General features: G+C 36.2%; 1 protein-coding gene across 2 annotated transcripts in view; it reads right to left on the bottom strand.

Moving 5' to 3' along the window:
- Window positions 1–27,328, bottom strand: part of PRKN (parkin RBR E3 ubiquitin protein ligase) — a gene marked incomplete at its 3' end in the record, with an annotated part of 1,266,888 nt that overhangs the window by 988,528 nt on the left and 251,032 nt on the right. The gene's annotated exons all lie outside the window — the stretch shown is intronic.

Genomic DNA, 27,328 nt, shown 5'->3' on the forward strand with positions numbered 1-27,328 from the left:
ATACGACCCTGTGGAAAAGGTAAAACTATGGAGACAGTAAAAAAATAAGTGATTGTCATAGGTTAGGGGTGGGGAAGGGATGAAAAGGTGGAGCACAGAGGATTTTTAATGCAGTGAAAATACTCTGTATGATTCTGTAATGATGGATATATGTCATCATGCATTTGTCCAAACCCATAGCATGTTCAACACCAAGTGTTAATCCTAGTGTAAACTATGGACTCTGGGTGATAATGATGCATCAGTACAGGACAGAAGGATGAAAAGGAAGCTTATCACTCTTATACAAGGTTCTGGGTAGCAAAGGGGAAAAAGAAATCTCTTGAAGGTTTATAACCACTGTTCTTTCTTAGACAGAGGAGTCAAATTTATACTACTTGTATAGTCCATTTCCCACACAGTTGAGAAATAAACATAAAAAGTTTTTTGCAAATTGCTGAATAAACTTTGGGTGTTTAAAACTATGGTGAAGAAACACACCATTGACAGTATCACTGCCAATGACTGTAGTTTAGGAATCTCACAGATTAAGCCAGTCTGAAAAAGAGCTCACAGTCTAATGCAATAAAACCTATGAAAATCTAGCCTTCCATGGGAGACAATCAGTACACCCAATAACCACCACAACTATGTACCAAGAACTTTAGATGTAGAATTTTGTATAGAAACGATTAGATAAGTATGTTTCAAATGATCCAAGACTTAATGGAAAAACTCTGAAATGCAAAACAAGAACAGGACTCTATTTAAAAAAGAGTGAAAAAAAATCAAATGGGTATCATTAAACAATATAAAATTAATTTCTTTGAAATTAAAAAAATCAACTAAGGAGAAAAGATAGATATGATTAAATTACATGCAATACCACATAGAGAAATAATAAAGAGATAGAAAATAAGGAAAGGGACATAGAAAATAAAATCAAAAGTTCAACATACAACTAATATTCCAGAATTAAGAGGATGAAGAGAAGGGAAGAGACCTACTGGTGGATAATTTCATAGAACTGACAAACCACTGAATGTTCTGATACAGTAATCACAGTGGAATAATAAAATAAAGTCAAAGCTGGGCACATGGGTGAGATAATTACCACCATCAAAGACAAAGAAAAGATTTTTAAGGCAACAAAGAAACAGATTACCTACAAAAGAACTAAAATTAGACTGAGAGCATTCTTATCAATAGCACACATTTATAAGTTATATTCAATGTTTTCAAAATACTGCCAAGAAAATAATTTTTACCTAGAATTGTCATCCACATAAATGTGTAAAATCAGACACGATACTCCTGAAGAACCACAAGGGGGATGGTGTGAAAGACTCTGTCAGATATCAAGGACAATAAAGCTGTGGTAATTAATGTAGTATGGGTATGGGACAAACAAAGGGAACATTGTAGAAGGCCTGGAAACAGATCTGGGCATACATGGAAGTTTGATATATGTCAAAGACACTATATATAACATGAATATTCAATAAATGGGAATCGGTAACAGGTTATTCCTGTGGAAAACAAAAGTAGATCTTTCTCATACAAGATATACAAAGATAAATTCCAGTCATTAAAGACCTATATTTGAGAACTAAAGCTTTAAAACTTCTAAAAAAATTTTTTTTAAAATTCATGGCCACAACATAGGAAAGATTTTTTAACTTAGATGCAGAGAGTACAAATCATAAAACAAATGGATTAATAAGTCTTCTATATTAAAATGGAAAATGTCATATATCCAATAACAATATCAAAGTTAAAAGACAAATTGTAGTCTAGAAGATTATTGTAATTTATGCAACCCCAAACATTAGTATTCAGTATGTATTAAAATTATCCACATTAAAAAATACAACAGATCCATTAGAAAGTGGGCAAAAGTAAATTTATTCTTCAGAAGAGGAAATACAAGCAGCCAGTAAATGTGCAAAGAGACTCATTCAACTATAATCAGGAAATACAAGTTAAATCTCCGATGATGTAAAATGTCACACCAAACAGACTCAAAATTTAAGTCTGAAAATATTGAAGAAGATGTGAAACAACTGGAACTCTTTACCACAGCTGGTGGTATTTTAAATCATTACACTCACTTAGCAGAACAATTACTCAATATATAGTAAAGTTAAAGATGCACATCCCTTTGACCCAGAAATTCTACTCCTAGGATTTGATTAAGAGAAACTCATGCACGTGTGCACAAGAAGACTTACATAGGGACCTCCCTGGTGGCACAGACTTACATAGGGACCTCCCTGGTGGCAGAGTGGATAAGAATCCGCCTGCCAACTCAGGGGACATGGGTTTGAGCCCTGGTCCAGGAAGATCCCACATGGCGCAGAGCAACTAAGCCCATGAGCCACAACTACTGAGCCTGTGCTCTACAGCCCACGAGCCACAACTACTGAGACAGCATGCCACAACTACTGAAGCCCGCATACCTACAGCCCACGCTCCACAACAAGAGAAGCCACTGCAAGGAGAAGCCCGCGCACCGCAACAAAGACTAGCCCCCGCTCTCTGCATCTAGAGAAAGCCCGCGCGCAGCAGCAATTAATTAATTAACTAAAAAAAGAATGTTCAATACAGCATCATCTGTGACACAAAATATTAGAACCAATTTAAATTCCCAACAGCATAAGAGTGAATACACTGTGATATATTCATACAGGAGAAAGCTATTCATTAATGAACATGGATGATCTAGTACTACATGCACCAACATGGATTAATTTCAAAAGACGGCCAAATTAGAAAGTTGGGTTGCATAAGAAAAGTGTAATACAGTATTATCATTTATTTAAAGTTTATAAAAATGCAAATTATGTAATATGGAATACAGTAAATACATATATTAAAAGGGTATTAAAAACATGGATGACAGTGACAAATTCCAAATTGAGGATAATAGTTACCTCTATGGGGAAGTAAGGAGGGGAACAAAATCAGAGAGAAATACATTCAGGGCTTTAATTTTAGTTGTATTTTTTTTTTTTCTTAAGCTGAATGGTGGACATATTGGTATTTGTTATACTATCCCCATACTCCTCTACACTTCTGAGGTACTTTGCAATAATAATTACAAATGTACATCTTCTCTGAATTGTACACAACTGTTTACATATAAACCATTCATTTATCTTTGACTTGTAATAGAAATTTGACTTGTACAGAAAATCAAGATTGCTAATGTCAGGCATTGCAAAAGAACAAGCATATTAATCAAATTGGAAGCCACTGATACAATTTTCATGTATTTCTATTACAGTCCTCTGTTTAGATTCTACGTCAAACCTCATCTTGACTGGGAGTATAGGTGTATATTCTCAAATAAACTTTAATTGAAGAATGTGTCTTACTATATATTATATGCTAGCACTGTCAAACACTGAGTCCTCACTTTATGTTTCTGGTCTATTCTCTACCCTCAACAACTCACATAAGCAAAATGTCTCATATAAAACTCATATAAGCAAAATGCCTACTAGATATCTCCACTTAAAATTTATTTGAAACCTTAAAGCCCTTAAATAAAATTTATTTGAACCCCTTACCACCAAAACATCCCTCTTTTTCCTTATTCTTCCCTGTCCCTGGTGGCATCAACAGCAACGTGTTCGAGCCAAACATCTGCAAGTCATACTTAAATCTTCATTTTCTCTCATGTCCCACAATCAGGTAATTCATCAGCAAGTCCTATTGGAACAACCTCTAAAACATCACAAATCTATACACACCCCTCCAGTTCAACTCTAGCACCAAGTCCCGTCATCTCTCCGCAAAACAGCTGCATTAGCCTCCAAATCAATCTCCTTATCTCCACCAAGTTCCAGCCACATTTACCTTCTTTACGGCCCTCAAATATGCTTAACTAATTCCCACTCCAGGTCCTTCACACTAGCTGCTCCCTCTCTCTGGAATGTTTATCTCCGGATATCCCCAGGGCTAGCTAGCTCCTGTAACAGCTCAAACATCATCCAAGAAATGTCTTTCCTAAATTTTCCATAACTATTGGTTATGGAAATATAAGAAATATAAGGTAGTATCACGGCTTTTGAGCCCATTTACTTTTATTCTAAGCATTTATCATTATCTGAAATTTACCACTGTTGTTAGGTTAAACAGTTATGATTGAGTCTGGGTGCACATAGCAAAACACTGCCTACAGAAGCATAATCAAACTGGGTTTATTTTTCACATGTAACAAGAAGTCTTGACAAAAGCTGTCCAGGGCTGGTTCAAGGGCTCCATGACCCATTAGGCACCTGGGTCCCTTACACCTTTTTTTTTTTTTTTTTTTTTTTGCGGTATGCGGGCCTCTCACTGTTGTGGCCTCTCCCGTTGCGGAGCACAGGCTCCGGACGCGCAGGCTCAGCGGCCATGGCTCACGGGCCCAGTCGCTCCGCGGCATGTGGGATCTTCCCGAACCGGGGCACGAACCCGTGTCCCTGCATCGGCAGGTGGGCTCTCAACCACTGCGCCACCAGGCAAGCCCCCTTACAACTTTTTGCACTGTCTTTTTTAACACGTGCCTTTCACCTTCATGATGTTTTGACAAAAAGCTTTAATAACTCCTTATTGCTCATGGAATGGAGGCTCCATGAGAACATGGACCTTGTCTGACCTGCCCACCACTGGAAGAAGAATGACAAATCATGTCTTAACAGCTCAACCAATATTTGTTTAATTATTATAAGCTGGTGGAACAGGAATTCAGCAGCCCTACATTTCGGGATCGTTCCTTCATCCTAGGAGTCATGCACAACAGCCACGCCCTCCAATGTAACTGATCTGATAGATCCTACCTCAAGTTTCTCTTCCGACCCCTTGCCTCTGTGTCCTTCTTTCCCATCACTGCCTGAGTTCAGGGCTTAGTACTGTTCACACTGCAGTGGTCTCCTAAGTGACCTGGCCACCTCCTTCTTGTTTCTCCCTGCACCATATCACACCTGCCACACACACTGATCATATAACTCCCTAAAACCTATCTGTGTCTTTTTGTTGTTTGCTCGAAAACAGAAAGCTCCCTACAAGCAGGGGTGTGTGTGTCCTGTTTACCACTGTTCTTCCAGGCTATCAACCTGGAGCACATGTACAGAGTAGACACTCAGGAAACATTCCTTAAAAGAATCAAAGATCACATCTAAGTTCCCGATTGTTATGTGCAAGGTCCCTCAGCCTTTGGCCCAGTCCATCCTCCTAGTGATACTGCCTTCTGCATTCTTACTTCTACCCTGTGTTCAGTCACAGCAAATGACTGAATTTCTAAACTGTTCAGACCTTAGTGTCATTTTCATATTTTATTATCTCTGCATAAAATGTCTTTATCCCTTTTTCATACAGGAAACTTGTATTTATCTAAGTCTCAGTTTCTGATTCTCCTCAGCTTAGACACCATTCCTGGCTCCTCCTGGCAAAACAGACGGCTCCCTCCTTGGGGCAGCATTTTAAAGACAGTGATGATGATGCCGATGATGTAACTGCAATCCCAGCAACTGACTGTAAGCAGTGCTTGCAATGCGCCATGCACGCTTACATATCCTTCACATATATTAATGCATCTCATACTTGTAACAACCCTCTGGGGTAGGAATACTGTTTTTCTCATTTAAGGGAAAGAAATTGAGGCATAGAAAGGTTAACTAATATGGTAAAGTTCACAAAGCTAGTGAAGAGCAGAACCTGCATTCAAACCCAGATGGGCTACCTCTGTAAGTCGTACACATATTCGTCCAGCCAGGTTGTAAGGCTGTTGGAAGGAGGGTCCATGTCTTACTCATGACACTTAATGGAGTCTCAATAAAATAATGTTAAGTAAATGTTTAAAAAAATCAGTTGCACAAATATAGAATGTGAGAACTGGCTAAAATATAGAACTTGTAAAGAAGAGCTAGAGGTTTGAATCGACTATGCAACTATTAATATACAAGCCGTATCATTGATCCTAGAATAAGATATTGGGCCACATTCATAGGCACATCATACTAGGGGGCAGGTAGTTGCTCCCGCATTGTCAGGCCAGCTCCAGGGTCTAGCGCTCTCTTCACTCTTAAAAATGACCAAATGGAGTTTGTCTAAAGATGTAAGTAAAATATACAGATGCTAAGACAGGGGAAGAAAGGTTTAAGGGCATATCAATTGTCTTCAAACATTTGAAAAGGTTTTTCGAACAAAGGTTTCTTACAGTTTAAAAGGGGAGAACAAATCCAAAGGTGGAAGCACAAAGGGAGGAGATAAAGAATCCGGGAGTTGTGCTGAACCAGCACAGGCCTATTCCTAAGAAGGGGCTGTGAGCATCTTTTTCCAGCTCTACATTCAGTGTTATCACGTCAGAACCTTGGCAAAAAAACAGGGTGAGAGGATTTTTAACACAGAACCACCAGAGCTACAGTCAGGCCTTTTTATTATGGAGAGACAGTTTGCCAGCAAACAGCTGTACTTAACCCAATTAGAGCTGCTGAAAGAACCTAGGAGGTTACCTTGTGGAGGATGGATGGCGATTAAGAATGCTGTAGAGGGCAAGAGGTGGAACTTGTAGGCAGAATATATATCATGGATGCACAAATTTAATGAGAAGCCAGAATGTAAAATATAATCAATTGTCAACCCTTCGTGTTATTTTTAATTTATTTTCTATTATCTATAAAAACACTATTTGTAGATAAAACACATTCATTCGAAGATGGGACAACTTTAAGTTTCAGACCCTATCAATCTCGTATGTCAAAAACTAAATAAAATAAAAACAAAATAATACCAAAAAATTTCTAAAAATCCAATACTTCTGAATAGGAGGAGGTGGTCCACTGCAACATTCTTCCCCCTGAGGCAAGAATACCAAGTAAAAAGCGAACCCTAAAAGGCTACTAAAAAGTTTATTGTATTTTTCAAATCCTTACAAAATCTATGTTTTCTATCAAATCAAGCCTTAAAAGTAAATCGTAAATTTATTGCTATTTTCAAAAAGTAATATCCCTTGACATTTGTCTTCTATATGTTCAAATTCTTTTTATAAACTTTCAATGACACATTTTTAATAAATTGAAATCAATCATAGGAAGAATTTCTACTTCATCATAGTTAGTCTTTTAGTGGCTCGTATACCTATTTACAGGAAAATGGAACAAATTATGTTTTAAATTGTTTACTATCAGTGAACTGGATTGAATAACTGACATATGATTATAGGTATGTGTATATATATATATATATATATATATGTAAAATACATATTTTTAAATAATGCTATGGAGTTAAAGGTAAAGGACAGAAATGAACTCAACAATTATATATAATATGCAATATAAGCAATATATGAAGATTAACCTGTAAGAAATCAATCTTTTCCTTTTAAAGCACTCAAAACAGATAAAAAATATACCAATTTAATCTAGCTTTAAATGGACTACAAAATGATAGGTTATGTAAATTTAGTGTTTCCATTCTGCTTATAAATTAAAAGACAACAGATGACTCATTTAAGTAAGTCAAACAATGTATTTTCTCTTCAGAATGCCTCCTGATCCTCTTCCCCTCTGGTTTATATTCGAGTGGCTCACAAACTGTTAGGAGCAACCTCAAATCATTGTGCGCCCCTTGTTTAACAGATTTTGAACAGTAAATACACTCGAAAACTTGTTCCCAAAATAAAATAGTTCAGATATATCCAACACATTAAAAAAAAAAAGATAAACTCCACTAGAACAAGATATGTTCCTTTCTTAAAGTTACAATTTATCATTAAGACTTAAATCAAAGGAGCTCCCACAAATAACACATATGCCATTCTGAGGTTAGCCTGAGTATAGAATAGGAATTTGGAATGGGGTAAATGTGTTCCTTTTTGGAGTATTTTGAGACAAAATAATTTTCAGGATGAATCCACTGTATATCAGAAAAGATATTTTCTCTTTGTGAACTATTCATCAAAGTAAATTAATAATAGTTTAAAATTTGCTTATGTGTCTGTCCTTTTGAGATATAATTTCATTTAATACTCAAAACAACCCTATAAAAATACAGGCACTATTACTATCTCCATTTTATAGATGAGAAAAATAGACTTGAGACTTTAAATGACTTGCCCATCCTAGAAAGTCTGCCTTTAGAATGATTCATACCCACTTCATTATAACCATGTATCAGAAAGTTGAGCAGAATTCTAACTAAATGATTTCGCTTAGTATATGACAGTCTTGAAGTTTTAACTCCTCTGTTATATATGGAAAAGGAGTGTATGTTGGAGATGACATCATAAAACTCCCCTGGATTAAAAAATATATATAAAAGGTACTTAGGCTTAAAAGGAACGAAATTGGGTCATTTGTAGAGATGTGGATGGACCTAGAGAGTGTCATACAGAGTGAAGTAAGTCAGAAAGAGAAAAACAAATATGGTACATTAACACATATATGGGGAATCTAGAAAAATGGTATAGATGATCTTATTTGCCAAGCAGAAATAGAGACAGAGACATAGAGAACAAATGTATGGATACCAAGAGGGAAAGAGGTGGGGTGGGAGGAATTAGGAGATTGGGATTGACACATATACACTATTGATACTATGTATAAAATAGACAACGGATGGGAACATACCATATACCATAGGGAACTCTACTTAATGCACTGTGGTGTCCTAAATGGGAGGGAAACACAAAAGGGAGGGGATATATGTATATGTGTGGCTGATTCATTTTGCTGGGCAGTAGAAGCTAACACAACACTGTAAAGCAACTATACTCCAAAAAAAACACACAGCATGTATCTTAATGTTGCTCAAAACGAAAAGAACTGACTGGGAGGCAAAACAGGTAAACTGAGGAAGCAGGTGTTATCTACTTTTACAGGTTCTGAAATTCTTAGTGTCCAAGTGTTAAGCAACACTAGAAATATCTTAGGTAAGTTTTTGTTTTTATTTTCTCTCCTTTCAGAACAATGTTTGATGAATTATGCATAAATGGCATGCAAACACACAGATTCAATTTCACTTTGAAATACTTAAGGATATAAAAACGAACAGAAAATATCCTTGGAAAAACCTGTACTGAATTTTCAAAAGCCCACACCTTTGAAACAAAGATTGTGATATACTCCAAAACATAAACATCAGTGGATTCTCATATTCCTCACTTCTCCCTCTAATCTCAGAATATTTCCAACAATTTAAAAAGCAGAGCTCTACACCATGATTAGTCTACATATTAAATCATATAGGAGTGGACACTCTGAATCCAAATAGACCAACCCCAAGTACAGAAGAGAAAACATTTAATGACAAAATAAAATCCAATAACAGAATAAAACCATCAAAGAAATGTAGTTTACACAAATTCACTCGTAAAATTTATAACTTTCTTCCCAAAGAACTGCATTGCCTAAATGAATGTGTGCTTGTCAGTGTGAAAGTACATATGCAAAAAAGGCTAAAACAAATAATTTTTAAATCTGCAAGTAATTATGACTAGAGCACTCTACTGACACTAATTTTATAAATCATGAGCTTGCATCACAGATCAAGAATACTTGAGGTTTTGCTTCCACTGAGTCTCTATGTCCTCTGTTTTAACACATGGCCAAAAAAATGATCTCTTACCACATCCTTCAGGGCCTTAGAAGGGTTAGTGCGGCAACCCTGAACAATCCAATGTTAATTTAATTTAAGTAAACTTCTGCTGATAAACGGTTTCACAGAATTTTATTCCTAACAAGATCAAATTTAACAGTTGAAGAAAAAAAGGAAAACTCTACCTGTCCTATTTAATTTTGTTTTCTCTGTCTTATGAGCATCACCAAAGTTACAACTAAAATAAACTATTTTTTACACATTTAACTTTATCTCTCATTTAATTCATATCTAAAAAATAAAAGATAGCAGAGTGAATATTTATTATTAATCTATTCATTAACTTAAGCTGTGATTCAAGCACATTTATAAACAAAAAATGAAGGAGAATACATATTCTCATACTGATCAGTCATAAGTGAGTTTGGTATATAAGATTTTTTTTGAGTTTCACCTGCTCCTCCAAGGAAGCAGCTCTCCAAGAAGTGAGAGACGTGGGAGTCTGCATGGGAAGAACCCAGGACACGCAGATCCAATAGTGCCTGGTTCAGGTTCCTCTCCGTAAGAATGGCAGCTTCCACAGCATCCTACGTTTTAGCCCACTCATCTTGAGAAGGCTTCCATGCATTCTGGAAGAGGGTGCAGCAGCAGCACTGGCTTGACATTTTGAAGAGATGCTGGGGGCCATCACACTTCTCCTCGGCCAATTGGCAAAAAAAGTGGCCCACACCGTCCAGAGTCACATTGTTGCTGGTGAAATAGAAGCCCAGAGAGAGCCGTGTGGCTGACAGGGTCTTGGTTTTCCAGCTGGGTGTCAGGCCTGTGCCTCTGAGGTGGGAGGGCCAAGTTCAGGACATTGGTCTACCAGAGACCTTCCAGCTCCACGTAATATCAAAGGGTGGAAGCTCTCCCAGAGCTCTCCATCTCAATGCTAAGACCCAGCTCCACTCAACGATCAGCAGGCTACAGTGCAGGACACCCTAGGCCAAACAACTAGCAAGACAAGAACACAAGCCCACCAATTAACAGAGAGGCTGCCTAAAATCATAATAAGGTCACAGACATCCCAAAACACACCACCAGACATGGTCTTGCCCACCAGAAAGACAACATCCAGCCTCATCCACCAGAACACAGCCAGTAATCCCCTCCACCAGGAAGCTTACACAAACAACTGAACGAACCTTAGTCACTGGGGGCAGACAACAAAAACAGTGGGAACTACGAATCTGAAGCCTGAGAAAAGAAGACTCCAAACACAGTAAGTTAAGCAAAATGAGAAGACAGAGAAAAAAACAGCAGATGAAGGAGCAAGGTAAAAACCTACAAGACCAAAAAATGAAGAGGAAATAGGCAGTCAACCTGAAAAAGAATTCAGAGTAATGATAGTAAAGATGATCCAAAATCTTGTAAACAGATTGGAGAAAATACAAGAAACGTTTAAGAAGGACCTAGAAGAACTAAAGAGCAAACAAACAATGATGAACAACACAATAAATGAAATTAAAAATACTCTAGAATGAATAAATAGCAGAATAACTGAGGCAGAAGAACGGATAAAACAATTAAGAAAATGGCAATAGGCACATACATATTGATAACTACCTTAGTTGTAAATGGATTAAATGCTCCAACCAAAAGACACACTGGCTGAAGATAAAATAGTGGAAATAACTACTGCAGAGCAGAATAAAGAAAAAAGAATGAAAAGAATTGAGGACAGTCTCAGAGATCTCTGAGACAACATTAACTACACCAACATTCAAATTATAGGGGTCCCAGAAGAAGAAGAGAAAAAGAAAAGGACTGAGAAAATACTTCAGGACATAATAGTTGAAAACTTCCCTAATATCGGATATGAAATAGTCAAGTCCAGGAAGCACAGAGAGTCCCATACAGGATAAATCCAAGGAGAAACAAACCAAGACACATAATAATCAAGCTATTAAAGTAAATACAAAGAAAAAATTTTAAAAGCAGCAAGGGATGGATGGTGGTGGGATGAACTGGAAGATTGGGATTCACATGTATACACTGGTGTGTATAAAATGGATGACTAATAAGAAAAAAATAAATAAACAGACATAAAAAAAAAAAACAGCAAGGGAAAAGCAACAAATAACATACAAGGAAATTGCTATAAGGTTACCAGCTGATCTTTCAGCAGAAACTCTGAAAGCTTGAAGGGAGTGACAGGACATATTTAAAGTGATGAAAGGGAAAAACCTACGACCAAGATTACTCTACCCAGCAAGGATCTCATTCAGATTTGACAGAGGAATTAAAAAATTTACAGACAAGCAAAAGCTAAGACAATTTAGCACCACCAAAACAGCTTTACAACAAATGCTAAAAGAACTTCTCTAGGCAGGAAACATAAGACAAGGAAAAGAACTAAAATAACAAACACAGATCAATTAAGAAAATGGCAATAGGAACATACATATCGATAACTACCTTAATTGTAAACGGATTAAATGCTCCAACCAAAAGACACACTGGCTCAATGGATATGAAAACAAGACCCATATATATGCTATCTACAAGAGACCCACTTCAGACGTAGGGACACATACAGACTGAAAGTGAGGGGATGGAAGAATATATTCCATGCAAATGGAAATCAAAAGAAAGCTGGAGTAGCAATTCTCATATCAGACAAAATAGACTTTAAAATAAAGACTATTACAAGAGACAAGAATAACACTATATAATGATCAAGGGATCAATCGGAGAAAAAGATATAACAATTGTAAATATTTCAGCACCCAACAGAGGAGCACCTCAATACATAAGGCAAATGCTAACAGTAATAAAAGGGAAAATCGACAGTAAAACAAGCACAGTAGGGGACTTCAACACCCTACTTTCAGCAATGGACAGATCAGCCAAAATGAAAATAAGGAAACACAAGCTTTAAATGATACATTAAACAAGATGGACATAATTGATATTTATAGTACATTCCATCCAAAAACAACAGAATACACTTTCTTCTCAAGTGCTCATGGAACATGCTCCAGGATACACCATATCTCGGGTCACAAATCAAGCCTTGGTAAATTTAAGAAAATTGAAATCGTATCAAGTATCTTTTCCGACCACAATGCTATGAGACTACATATCAATTACAGGAAAAAAATCTGTAAAAAAAGTACAAACACATGGAGGCTAAACAATACACTACTAAATAACCAAGAGATCACTCAAGCAATCAAAGTGGAAATCAAAAAATACCTAGAAACAAATGACAATGAAAACACGACGACCCAAAACCTATGGGATGCTGCAAAAGCAGTTCTAAGAGGGAAGTTTACAGCAATACAATCCTACCTCAAGAAACAAGAATCATCTCAATAAGCAACCTAACCTTACACCTAAAGCAACTAGAGAAAGAACAAAAAAAAAAACCAGAGTTAGCAGGAGGAAAAAAATCATAAAGTTCAGATCAGAAATAAATGAAAAAGAAATAAAGAAAACAATAGCAAAAATCAATAAAACTAAAAGCTGGTTCTTTGAGACGATAAAGGAAATTGATAAACCATTAACCAGCCTCATCAAGAAAAAAGGGAGAAGATTCAAATCAATAGAATTAGAAATGAAAAAGGAGAAGTAACAGCTGACACTGCAAAAATACAAAGGATTGTGAGAGATTACTACAAGCAACTATATGCCAATAAAATGGACAGCCTGGAAGAAATGGACAAATTCTTAGAAAAGCACAACCTTTCAAGACTGAACCAGAAGAAATAGAAAATATAAACAGACTGATCACAAGCACTGAAATTGAGACTGTGATTAAAAATCTTCCAACAAACAAAAGCCCAGGACCACATGGCTTCACAGGTGAATTCTATCAAACATTTAGAGAAGAGCAAACACCTATACTTCTCAAACTCTTCCAAAATACAGCAGAGGGAAGAACACTCCCAAACTTATTCTATGAGGTCACCGTCACCCTGATATCAAAACCAGAAACGATGTCACGAAGAAAAAAAACTACAGGCCATTATCACTGATGAACATAGATGCAAAAATCTTCAACAAAATACTAGCAAACAGCACATTAAAAGGATCATACACCATGATCAAGTGGGGTTTATCCCAGGAAGGCAAGGATTCTTCGACATATGGAAATCAAATAATGTGATATACCATATTAAAAAATTGAAGGAGGAAAACCATATGATCACCTCAATAGATGCAGAAAAAGCTTTTGACAAAATTCAACAACGATTCTTGATAAAAACCCTCTAGAAAGTAGGCATAGAGGGAACTTACCTTAACATAATAAAGGTCATATATGACAAACCAACAGCCAATATCGTTCTCAATGGTGAAAAACTGAAACCATTTCTGCTCAGATCAGGAACAAAAGAAGGTTGTCCACCCTCACCACTATTATTCAACATAGTTTTGGAAGTTTTAGCCACAGCAATCAGAGAAGAAAAAGAAATAAAAGGAATCCAAGTCAGAAAAATAAGAAGTAAAGCTGTCACTATTTGCAGATGAAATGATACTATACATAGAGAATCCTAAAGACTCTACCAGAAAACTACTAGAGCTAATCAATGAATTTCATAAAGTAGCAGGATAAAAAATTAATGAACAGAAATCTCTTGCATTCCTATACACTGATGATGAAAAATCTGAAAGAGAAATTAAGGAAACACTCCCATTTACCACTGCAACAAAAAGAATAAAATACATAGGAACAAGCCTACCTAAGGAGGCAAATACCTGTATGCAGAAAACTATAAGACACTGATGAAAGAAATTAAAGATGATACAAACAGATGGAGAGATATACCATGTTCGTGGAATGGAAGAATAAACATTGTGAAAATGACTCTGCTACCCAAAGCAATCTACAGATTCAATGCAATCCCTATCAAACTATCACTGGCATTTTTCACAGAACTAGAACAAAAAAATTCACAATTTGTATGGCAACAGAAATGACCCAGAATACCCAAAGCAATATTCAGAAAGAAAAATGGAACTGGAGGAATCAGGCTCCCTGACTTCAGACTATACTACAAAGCTACAGTAATCAAGACAATATGCTACTGGCACAAAAACAGAAATATAGATCAATGGAACACGATAGAGAGCCCATAGATAAACCCACGCACATATGGTCACCTTATTTTTGATAAAGAAGGCAAGAACATACAATGGAGAAAACACAGCATCTTCAGTAAGCGGTGCTGGGAAAACTGGACAGCTACATGTAAAAGAATGAAGTTAGAACACTCCCTCACACCATACACAAAAATAAACTCAAAATGCATTAAAGACCTAAATGTAAGGCCAGACACTATAAAAGTCTTAGAGGAAAATATAGCCAGAACACTCTATGACATAAAGCACAGCAAGATCCTTTTTGATACACCTCCTAGAGAAATGGAAATAAAAACAAAAACAAATAAATGGGACCTAAAGAAACTTAAAAGCTTTTGCACAGCAAAGGAAACCATAAACAAGACCAAAAGACAATCCTCAAAATGGGAGAAAATATTTGCAAGTGAAGCACCTGATAAAGGACTAATCTCCAAAATTTATAAGCAGCTCATGCAGCTCAATAACAAAAAAACAAACAACCCAATCCAAAAATGGGTAGAAGACCTAAATAGACATTTCTCCAAAGATATACGGATTGCCAACAAACACATGAAAGAATGCTCAATATCACTAATCATTAGAGAAATACAAACGAAAACTACAATGAGGTATCACTTCATACCAGGCAGCATGGCCATCATCAAAAAATCTACAAACAATAAATGCTGGAGAGGGTGTGGAGAAAAGGGAACCCTCTTGCACTCTTGGTGGGAATGTAAATTGATACAACCACTATGGAGAACAGTATGGAGGTTCCTTAAAAAACTAAAACTAGAACTACCATACGACCCAGCAATCCCACTACTGGGCATATACCCTGAGAAAATCATAATTCAAAAAGAGTCATGTACCACAGTATTCACTGCAACTCTATTTACAATACCAGGACATGGAAGCAACCTAAGTGTCCATCAACCGATGAATGGATAAAGAAGCTGTGGCACATATATACAATGGAATATTACTCAGCCATAAAAAGAAATGAAATTGAGTTATTTGTAGTGAGATGGATGGACCCAGAGTCTGTCATATAGAGTGAAGTAAGTCAGAAAGAGAAAAACAAATACCATATGCTAACAGATATATATGGAATCTCAAGGAAAAAAATGGTTATGAAGAACCTAAGGGCAGGACAGGAATAAAGACGCAGATGTGGAGAATGGACTCGAGGACACGGTGAGGGGGAAGGGTAAGCTGGGACGAAGAGAGAGAGGTGCATGGACTTATATATACTACCAAAACAGATAGCTAGTGGAAACCACCACTTAGCACAGGGAGATCAGCTTGGTGCTTTGTGACCACCTAGAGTGGTGGGATAGGGAGGGTGGGAGGGAGACACAAGAGAGAGGAGGTATGGGGATATATGTATATGTGTAGCGGATTCACTTTGTTTTAACACAGAGACTAACACACCATTGTAAAGCAATTATACTCCAATAAAGATGTTTAAAATTAATGAATGGATATATAAAATAAAATAAAATGAAATAAATTTTCAAAAGCTTATTTTTCCCCCTTAGGGTACTCAATTTTATTATTTTTTAAAATTTTATTTCATTTATTATTTTTATACAGGAGGTTGTTATTAGTTGTTTATTTTATACATATTACTATATATATGTCAATCCCAATCTCCCAATTCATCCCACCCCACTCCCCTGCTTTCCCCTCTTGGTGTCCATATGTTTCTTCTCTACATCTGTGTCTCTATTTCTTCCCTGCAAACTGGTTCATCTGTACCATTTTTCTAGGTTCCACATATGTGCGTTTATATATGATACTTGTTTTTCTCTTTCTGACTTACTTCACTCTGTATGACAGTCTCTAGATCCATCCACGTCTCTACAAATGACCCAATTTCATTCCTTTTTAAGGCTGAGTAATATTCCAATGTATAAATATACCACATCTTCTTTATACATTCATCAGTCGATGGGCATTTCGCTTGCTTCCATGACCTGGCTATTGTAAATAGTGCTGCAGTGAACATGCGGGTGCATGTGTCTTTTTGAATTATGGTTTTCTCTGGGTATATACCCAGGAGTGGGATTGCTCGGTCATATTGTAATTTCATTTTTAGTTTCTTAAGGATCCTCCATATGTTCTCCATACTGGCTGCATCAATTTACATTTCCACCAACAGTGCAAGAGGGTTCCCTTTTCTCCACACCCTCTCCAGCATTTATTGTTTGTAGATTTTCTGATGATGTCCATTCTAACCGGTGTGAGGTGATACCTCATTGTAGTTTTGATTTGCATTTCTGTAATAATTAGTGATGTTGAGCAGCTATTCATGTGCCTCTTGGCCATCTGTATGTCTTCTTTGGAGAAATGTCTATTTAGGTCTTCTGCCCATTTTTTAATTGGGTTGTCTGTTTTTTTTTTTTTTAATATTGAGCTGCATGACTATTTATATATTTTGGAGATCAATCCTTTGTCCGTTTATTTGTTTGCAAATATTTTCCCCCATTCTGAGGGTTGTCTTTTCATCTTGTTTATAGTTTGCTTTTAAGTTTCATTAGGTCCCATTGGTTTATTTTTGATTTTATTTCCATTACTCTAGGAGGTGGGTCAACAAAGATCTTGCTGTGATTTATGTCAAAGAATATTCTGCCTATGTTTTCCTCTGAGATTTTTATAGTGTCTAGCCTTACATTTAGGTTTTTAATCCATTTTGTGTTTATTTTTGTGTATGGTGTTAGGGAGTGTTCAAATTTCATTCTTTTACATGTAGCTGTCCAGTTTTCCCAGTACTACTTATTGAGGAGACTGTCTTTTCTCCATTGTATATCCTTGCCTCCTCTGTCATAGGTATCTGACCATAGGTGCATGGGTTTATCTCTGGGCTTTCTATCCTGCTCCATTGATCTGTATTTCTGCTTTTGTGCCAGTACCATATTGTCTTGATTTCTGTAGCTTTGTAGTATAGTCTGAAGTCAGGGAGTTTGATTCCTCCAGCTCCGTTTTTTTACCTCAAGATTGCTTTGGCTATTTGGGGTCTTTTGTGTCTCCATAAAAATTTTAAGTTTTTTATTCTCGTTCTGTGAAAAATGCCATTGGTAGATTGGTGGGGATTGCATTGAAGCTGTATATTGCTTTGGGTAGTATAGTCTTTTTCACAATGTTGGTGCTTCCAATCCAAGAACATGGTATATCTCTCAATCTGTTTGTGTCATCTTTGATTTCTTGCATCAGTGTCTTATAGTTTTCTGAGTACAGGTCTTTTATGCTCCTTAGGTAGGTTTATTCCTATATTTTTTATTCTTTTTGTTGCAATGGTAAATGGGATTGGTTCCTTAATTTCTTTTTCTGATCTTTTGTTGTTAGTGTATAGAAATGCAAGCAATTTCTGTTCATTAATTTTGTATCCTGCAACTTTACCAAATTCTTGATTAGCTCTAGTAGTTTTCTGGGGGCATCTTTAGGATTATCTATGTATAGTATTATGTCATCTGCAAACAGTGACAGTTTTACTTCTTCTTTTCCAGAGTTTGGTATCTAAGCTTTAAAGAGTGCTTTCATATAAAATTTTTCATTGTACTATGACAATAATTTCAGGCTTGTTACAATGGCTTGGTAAGACCGAAGAAGAAAAAGGTAGAATTGGGATGAGCAATCTTTTGGTGTAGAAGCTTTAGGGTGAATGGTATAGAAACAGTCTTGTGTCTTGGATTTTTCTGTAAAGGATAATGACTATATTAAATAAAGTCTTAAACAAAGCCAGGTCAACTGGATGATGGAGTTTGAGTCCAAAAATAGAGAAAACAGAACAGAATATTTGAAATGAGGACTTCAGTGACAAGTAACAAAATTTCACAGTGTGGAATCGCTCCTCTTTCATTTATCAGGTTTCCAGGTGAACGTTTTCTCTAACCATGAGACAGGCTTTGCCTTTTATACTCCAATAAAATGTATCCTAGGTTAAGATCTGGGGGATTGGTTTGTTCCAGAGTTTCACTCCCCCACAGATTTTCTACCTTGCAATTTGAGCACAATAAGGGCAATGGAATTGTCTGTGAGACATGAGCCTGTTAAATAAATCCACACACTGTATATCCTCAGCCTCTTATAAGCTAAAAGAATCTTTTTTTTTTCTTCAAGTCTGCGTTTATTCATGGCAATCCTCAAAGATGTTTCATGAGTCCGCAGGGGCACACAAAAGTCAAGACTACCTTTCAACAGAAAAATAGTATTTCTGAGCGTTCTGAATTATGCAAAGAGGTAAGTAATTCAGAGGTTCTTTCTGACACATATAAACAGCCAGACACAAACAGACAAAATAAGGGGCTTTCTGAAATGAGCACTTGCTCTGTATAGATTACCATCTATTGATTCTAGACCCTGACACTTTGCAGTGCTTACCAGCTGCCACAATAACATACCAGTTCTTTGGAGGAACTCACGTGTATATCTACATTTTACCTACATGAATGGGGCTAGCAGTCAGTCCCATTAGCAAGTCAACCCTTTGGGGAAAATTCTTGTATTCTTCCTGAAGTGTCTGAGAGTCTTATTTACACAACTGTACTCTTAGATACAATGAAATCATGGTACGATTGCTCTTAGTATAATGCTGTCTAACCTGGCTTCCTTTTGTCTTACAATCAGGGAAAAACAGAATTTTAAGTAAAACATATTAGCCATTTATACCGTCATCTGCAGAATTCCTCTTTTATATACAAACAAACAATCATGATGGAACTGCATTCTATGTTCTAACCTAGCCTCTTTTTGTCTTATATTCAAGAGAGAAAGTAAAAAGAATTTAAATTTATTTTATAACTGAAACCATTTCATCCCTAAATTCCTTCTATTATATAAATGTATGGTACCAATCAAAGGGGAGCAATATTTACGTGAATGTTTTCTCTAACCATTGTAATAACCACAACGGTTAAATGAGGTGCTCATTTTTGCCTAAAACTATAGTATATCACTCTCAAATCAATTTGGAAAATGTACAATTAGAGTACACAATTGTTATGAACTGTTTATTTTTCTTTATTTGAAATATTTGGTAAAGGCTTTGAAAATAAATACTAATCATGTCTATTCAGACCCATAAGGTGCTAAGGAGGCTGTTTAAGAATTCAAAAAAAAATGCCTTAATACTTCTATAAGTTTTGTTGACTTGTTGACTCATTATGAACTAATCTTTGTCTCTGTGAATCAGCTAAATTATTTTCTAAATTTCTTATGGTGAAAATCATATTAATAAATACTGTTCCGTTAAAATAGATGCAAATAACAAGCTTGTTTATTTTCTATAGGAAGAGAGAGTTTCTATTCCTCTGTAAAAGAGGGTAGAACTTATGTTTTTCTGTGTTTTTTAAAATTAAACTTTATCTTGAGATGCTTGTCGATGCACATGTTGTTGTCAGAAATAACACAGAGATATCCCAGGAACTCTTTCCCAGTTTCTCCCATGACAACATCTTACGAAAATATAATAAATCATCATGATCATACTATCAGCATTGGTATAGTCAAGATACAGAATATTCATCACCACAAGGGTCCCTCCTCTTGTCCTTTTTACTGCCACACACTCTTTTCTTCTTCCATACCCTCCTTAGCCTCTAGTAACCATTCATCTCTCCTCCATTTCTACAATTTTGTCATGTGAAAAATGTTCTAGTAATGGAATCATTTGGAATGTGACCTTTTGGTATTGGATTTTTTTCACTCAGCATAATTCTCTTGAGGGACTTCTCTGGTAGTGCAGTGGTTAAGACCCCGCAGTACCAATGCAGGGGGCCCGGGTTTGATCCCTGGTCAGGGAACTAGATACCACATGCATGCCGCAACTAAGAGTTTGCATGATGCAACTAAGGAACCTGCCTACCGCAGCTAAGGAGCTGGTGAGCCACAACTGAGGAGCCTGCCTGCTGCAACTAAAACCCTGTGCAACCAAATTAAGTAATTAATTAAATATAAAAAAATGATAATTCTTTTGAGATCCATCCAAAATGTTGTGTGTATCAATAGTTATTGAGTTTTTTTATCACTGAGTATGTTATGGATGGACCACAGTTTGTGCAATCATTCACCTGTTGAAAGACATCAGTATTGTTTTCATTTTTTTGCTAATATGAATGAAGCTGCTACAAACATTCGTGTATTGTTTTTTGTGTCATATGGTAAATTCAAGTTTAGCTTTTTAAGAAACCATCACACTCTCCTCCAGAGTGGCTGTACAGTTTTATATTCCCACTAGCAATATATCAATGACTCAGTTTCTCCACATCCTCACCAGCATTTAGTGTTGTCACTATTTTATATTTTAATCTTTTACCTATCTTACTGGTTGCTCTAGTGCTTATACATTCATAACTTGTCACACTTTGCTGGGGTTGTCATTTTATATGTTCAGGTAGAGTATAGAAACCTACTCCCTTTATGTCTCTTTATCTCCCTGTTTATATTTGTCTCAAATAGTTCCTCTAAATACATTTAGAACCACATAAGACATTGTTATAATTTTTTCTATAATCCTCAAACATAATTTAGAAAACTATAGAGGAGAAGGAAAGTCAATTGTATTTAACCATACTTTTGTTTACTGTGTTCTTCCTTCCTGATGTTCCACAGTTCATTCTTCTATCATTTTCTTTTGTATTAAAGAACTTCCTTCTTTGATTCATTCTTTTAGGGTAGTTTTCCTGGTGACAATTTCTATTAGTATTTCTTCATCCAAAAATATATTAACTTCTCCTTTATTCCTTAAAGATATTTTTGCTGGGTATAGGTTTCTGGATTAAAAGTTTTTTTTTTTTGTTTGTTTTGTTTTTTTTTTCAGCACTTGAAGAATATTGTGCCACTTCCTTTTGACCTTCATAGTTGCTTATGAGAAATCCACTGTCATTCAAATTGTTTTTTCCATTATGGGTAAATTGTACATTTTCTCTAGCTGCTTTCAAGACTTTTGCCTTGTATTTAGTTTTCAGAAGTTTAATTATGATGTGTGGATTTCTTTGAATATATCCAATTTTGGATTCTCTCAGCTTCATTAATCTGTAAGTTTATGTCTCTTAAAAAATTTGGCAAGTTTTCAGCCATTATTTCTTTAAGCACTTTTCCCTACCTTCTTTTATCCTCTCCTTCCAGGACCGTGATGACACAATTTTAAGTGTAGTTTTATAGACCCATATGTTTCTGAGGCTCTTTTTTTCTTTCTGTTTTTAGTCTATTTTCTCTCTGTTCAGATTGTGCAATTTGTATTGTTCTATCTTCCAGTTCACTAACATTTTCCTCTGCCTCCTCCATTCTGCTGTTGAGCCCACCCAGTGAGCTTTCTATTTGTTACTATATTCTTCAGTTCTACGGTTTCCATTTGATTCTTCTTTATATCTTCTATTTCTTTCTCAGACTTTTTTTCATATTTCAAGCATGTTTATAACTGTTCATTGAAGCATTTTATCATGCCTGCTTAAAATATTTGTCAGATAATTCTAACATCTCTGTCATCTTAGTATCAGCAACTATTGATTTTTTTTTTTCATTCAGTTTGAGAGCTTCCTGGTCCTTGGTGGTTTTCTTTTGATATCTGGCCATTTTCTCATTACATTATGAGACTGTGGCTTTTATTTAAACTTTCTATTTTAGCTTTTTATGACACTACTCTAGCTGCAAAAGGGGGGTACCACTTATTACTGCCAGTGGAAACAGAAGTCCAAGTTCTCCACTTGGTATCTGTTGACACCTGACATGAAGTAGGGACTCCTCATTATTGCTGTGTGGTAGTGATTTCTAGCCCCACACACAGTCTCCACTGGCACTGTGGTAGAAGTGGCCTGATGGTGGAACTCTACTCAATACCCTGTAATGGCCTATATGGGAAAAGAATCTTAAAAAGTGTGGATATATGTGTGTGTATAACTGATTCACTTTGCTGTACACTTGAAACTAACAACATTGTAAATCAACTGTACTCCAAAAAAATTTTAAAAATCTAAAAAATGTACACATGAGTAGAGTTAGGGGTCTGCTGATATGCTTTTCCCTATCATCTGAATTTTAAAAACTAACATATATTAATTCTATAATCAGAAAAATATAGCCTAAGTATATTAAAAGGGAAATAATAATGTTGGAAAAAATTTAAAGAACATTAAGAAAATATCAACTTTCAAAAATTTAGTTAAGCAATACTTACTTATCTTAGAGGAAGTTCAAGGAACATTCAGGGTATTCATAACACCCTTGTGAAGTTTTTAAAGTTTCAAAACTTAGCAGGTTAATTAGAGATATGAGCAAAACAATATATAATATTTTTTTGAAATAGGTAAATATTCCTACAGATTTCCAAAACTTGAATTTGTTAGTCATTGGACATAGTTTACTTTATCAGTGAAAGCTGGTTTTCACTACTCTCAAGTTTTGAAATGTATATGGTGTATATCACTAAAAACATAGCCAATTAAATAATTTGGCTTTTAGGGTCATTCATTTTTCTTTAGTATTTACAACCTAAGCTATTAAAGTCTTAATGTCTCTGGTCTTCCAAGCTCAGATATTGTTATATCACAAAGATTAACGGGTAATAAACTGATGTCCTTTAACACTTATTGCAAAATGACCTATTTCATGAAAAGATGGTCTCCAAATGTGTATATACATTTTAAAGATCATAAAATTGAATATTTAATGAAAGGAATTTTTGACCATCCACCTGAATGAATCCTTTTATAAAGCAAACATTTCTATGTAAAACAGACATATTTTATTTTCTACCTTGTAAGTCTAATTCATTATTACAAAGATAATAAAATAGAATAACTTTCCTCTAACACTAATTAAATATAATGAGGTTTCTCATATCCTGATTGTGATGGTGAATTTTATGTGTCAACTTGACTGGGCCATGGAGTGCCCAGAAAATTGGTCAGATATTAGTCTAGGTGTGTCTGTGAGGGTTTGCCCAGATGAGATTATTATCGGAATCAGTAGATTGAGTAAATCAGATACCTCTTCTCCCCCAGATAAGTGGGCCCCATCCAGTCAGTTTAAGGCCTGAACAAAAGGTTGACCCTCCTGTGAGTAAGAGAGAATTCCTCCTGCCCAACAGCCATCTAGCTGGGACACTGGGTTTTTTTGCAGCCTTGGACTTGAGCTATAAAGCATCAGCTCTTCCTGGGTCTCAAGCTTACCAGCCTTCAGATTGAAAGGACACCGTCACTTCTTCCAGTTTACAAGCCTTCAGACTCAGACTGAAACTAAGCTTGTTGACTGCAGATCTTGGGACTTGTCAGCCTCCATAATATGTGACCAATTTTTCGTTATCTTTCTATATATCTATTGGTTCTGTTTCTCCAGAGAACTCTGACTAATACACAGGCTAATAACCTATACTGATATTAATAATAATAATAATACAACTCATGTGAATACAGTGAATTCTGCTCAAACAAAATCTTACATAAATTCTCAAGTCCCTGTAATTTTAAGTTAGTCTAATTTCAAAGTTCATCAGTTTTAGTATATACAACTACATTAGAACCTTATTTTCCTTGTATAAATTTGAATAATAAATTGAAAACTATGTAGAGGTGATTTCAGACATTCTTGATATGCAGTGTGTCAGAAATGAAGGATAGGAGAAAGAGTGACCCATCATTTGAATAGGCCCTGAATACTCTGTTGCAAGAGCTGACAATAACTCTTTACAAAGAAAAAATATCAATTCACTGTGAATAATGTCAAAGACTAATATTTTATATTGCATACTTGTAAGTATAAGGAAAATGATAATATGCACAGAAACATTGCTTATGAAGTAGGAAAAATGTATAGCTCTTTCCAATTCACTTCGAACAAATATAGTGTGCGGCAGAGATCTACTTTATAAAAATATTATCTTAAAAGCAATAATACCATGATGAAACTTTGCTGAACAGTACAGCCATAGGTGTCTATTTTTACTAAATACTAGAGGAACAGTAAAGTTTTTTTAAGCTTACTAAATTCAAATTTTACTATTCTTAAGTAAAACCTGTATATATAAGGTTCAAACATTTATTTATAAACTCCACAAAGTTCTTTTTAGTTAAAATGTATAAGTATTACACACACACACACACACACACACACACACCCCTTTACTGCCCCAGTAAAATATGCATCCTATTATCATTGCTTTAACTGTTTAAATTATTGCAGATATACTCATCATAATTCATAATGGAAAGCTGTCATGTTATTTAAGGTGATCACTTAGACCCTGAAGTAACTGCCTAATAATAATGATGACAATCATGATAGTGATGATGCTAATAAATGCTCACATTTAGATAGTGTTTACTATATGTTGTACTCTGTTCTAAGAGTTTTACATAAATTAACTTAGTCCTCACAAAATCCCAATGAGACGGCTATCATTATTATTCCCATTTTACAAATGAGCAAACTGAAACACAGAGAGGCCATATTCTCTAAGTATATAAGATACCTTTTAAAAAATTGTTTTGCCTTAATTTGTAATATTAAAAACTAGATACTTCCTAAATATAATATAAACACTCTTATTACAGAGAATTATCTAGATACTTAGAAATGAAGATTATACAACATGGAAAATGCCTATGATATAATATTAAGTGAAAGAATTCAGAATATAAAATTGCATTCTCACGCTGATTACAACTGTATAAAAGTCAGCCATGCACACAGTCAAGGGCTAGGAAATGAACAACACAGTGCAGGATCTGCTGCTCCTCCAGGAACTCCTTCTGTCTCTCCTTCCCCTCAATGACCAGCTGGGCAGTGCTCATTACATAGTCCCATGATTCATACTGAACCCCTGAAATCTGGCTTTTTCCAACTACAGTCTTGGCCTGGAGTCCTGAAGGTCCCTAATTCACCACCACAGTCACCAAGTCCAAAGGCTCTTTTCTTCAACATCCTCCATCTTTTCACAGCACATACTTTTTTTTTTGCGGTACGCGGGCCTCTCACTGTTGTGGCCTCTCCCGGCTCCGGTCGCGCAGGCTCAGCGGCCATGGCTCACGGGCCCAACCACTCCGCGGCATGTGGGATCTTCTCGGACCGGGGCACGAACCCGCGTCCCCTGAATCGGTAGGCGGACTCCCAACCACTGCGCCACCAGGGAAGCCCAGCACATATATTCTTTACCAGTAATTTTCTTTTCCAAAGTATCTTCAGAAGTGTCAGTGGATGGATGATGCCTCTTTTACTGGCTCCTCCCCTGCTACCTAACACATTTCCTGCGCCGCTGTCCTCTGTACCTTGGCAACTGAATCTGCTCCAGTAACCGCAATATTTACCTCCATGTAAGTAGTCCTCAAATATAAAGCAAGCCCTAAGCAACACCTAAAGCAACACCTAAAGCAACACCTAAGTTCAGCTGCTTGCCAGCATCTCCCACTGGCATTAACTCTTGCCATGGATGAAACTCCTCATCCTGCCCATGATCAAACTGGATCTCCAGACTCCTATTTCTCTCCAGGGCACCCTATTTTGCTCTAGATCTCCATACATGAAACCTCAATGTCACATCGGTCAAAGCTCTGTAAAATACAGCTCCCAACTCCCTTCTTACCCCATCTTCAGCATCTCCTCTAGGTTCTAAAAGAATAGGAACCTATGATTGTTCCCAAGCACACCCTATGCTCATTCTCCATGTCCAGAATCCTACTCGAGTTTCAATTCATCCATGAAGTCTTTCTTGGTGACTTTCACTCAGATGTGTTTTCTCCACCTTTAAAATTTCATAATACTTATATTTCAGTTTTCATATGGCAGTTATCATGTTTGACATCCTTATGTTATAGCTATTTGGTTGAGCTGCATGAAATTGCTGATAGTTTTAACCTATATGGTTCAACCTAATATTTCTGTTGATTTTAGAGGCCGTAAGTAAACAGCAGTCTCTACAAGAGTAGGGATGAGTTTTGCCTTTCTTTTGGATCCCCTGAGAAGCCCAGAACATCGGAAGTGTTTGTCAAAATAAAGAATCTTAATCAATCTATCTATATATCTACATTTATATCTATATCTTATCCATATCTATCTATCTATCTATAAAAATCAATTGTCTGTGGCAATTAGTGTAACCTATCAGCTCCAATGGTAGAGGTGAGAAGCTTTAGAACCTGAAACTTCAAAACTTCTGGTAACATAAAATATTTTGGTTCAAGAAGCTGTTTTAAAATAATTTATGAAGGAAACATTCTTGGATTTAGAGTTTGGCAGGTACAGTAAAAAAGCTTTTCAGTTGACTGAAATAAAAAAAAAATCAAAACCCTTTTTAGCACGGGCACTTCCCTTATAAAAACAAATTGCCTAAAAGCAAAGCACAGCAGTTTGTGCACAGTGAGCATGTGCCTCCTGCCGTCACAGGAGGGGTGCTGGAGAAGGAGGGAATGATTTACATTTCTATAGCTTCTTTTGTACGCCCAGATTCGAAAGTATTTCGCAAAGCAGTAAACATCATCACCAAGAAGAGACAGTGAAAGGATGTCCATAAAGTAGGGACTCTGAGTAGAGACACAGCAGCGCCCGCACAGCTGTAAACAGAAGCGCAATTCATCTGTGCTGGCTAAGAAAGGGGGAAAATGTGTCTGCAGGGTTCTTCAGCATCACCTGAACCATCCACAGAAAGCAACTCGTTTCTTATACTTTCTCA

This window comes from Grampus griseus (genome assembly GCF_964374135.1).
Source record: "Grampus griseus genome assembly, chromosome: 13".
NCBI lineage: Eukaryota > Metazoa > Chordata > Mammalia > Artiodactyla > Delphinidae > Grampus > Grampus griseus.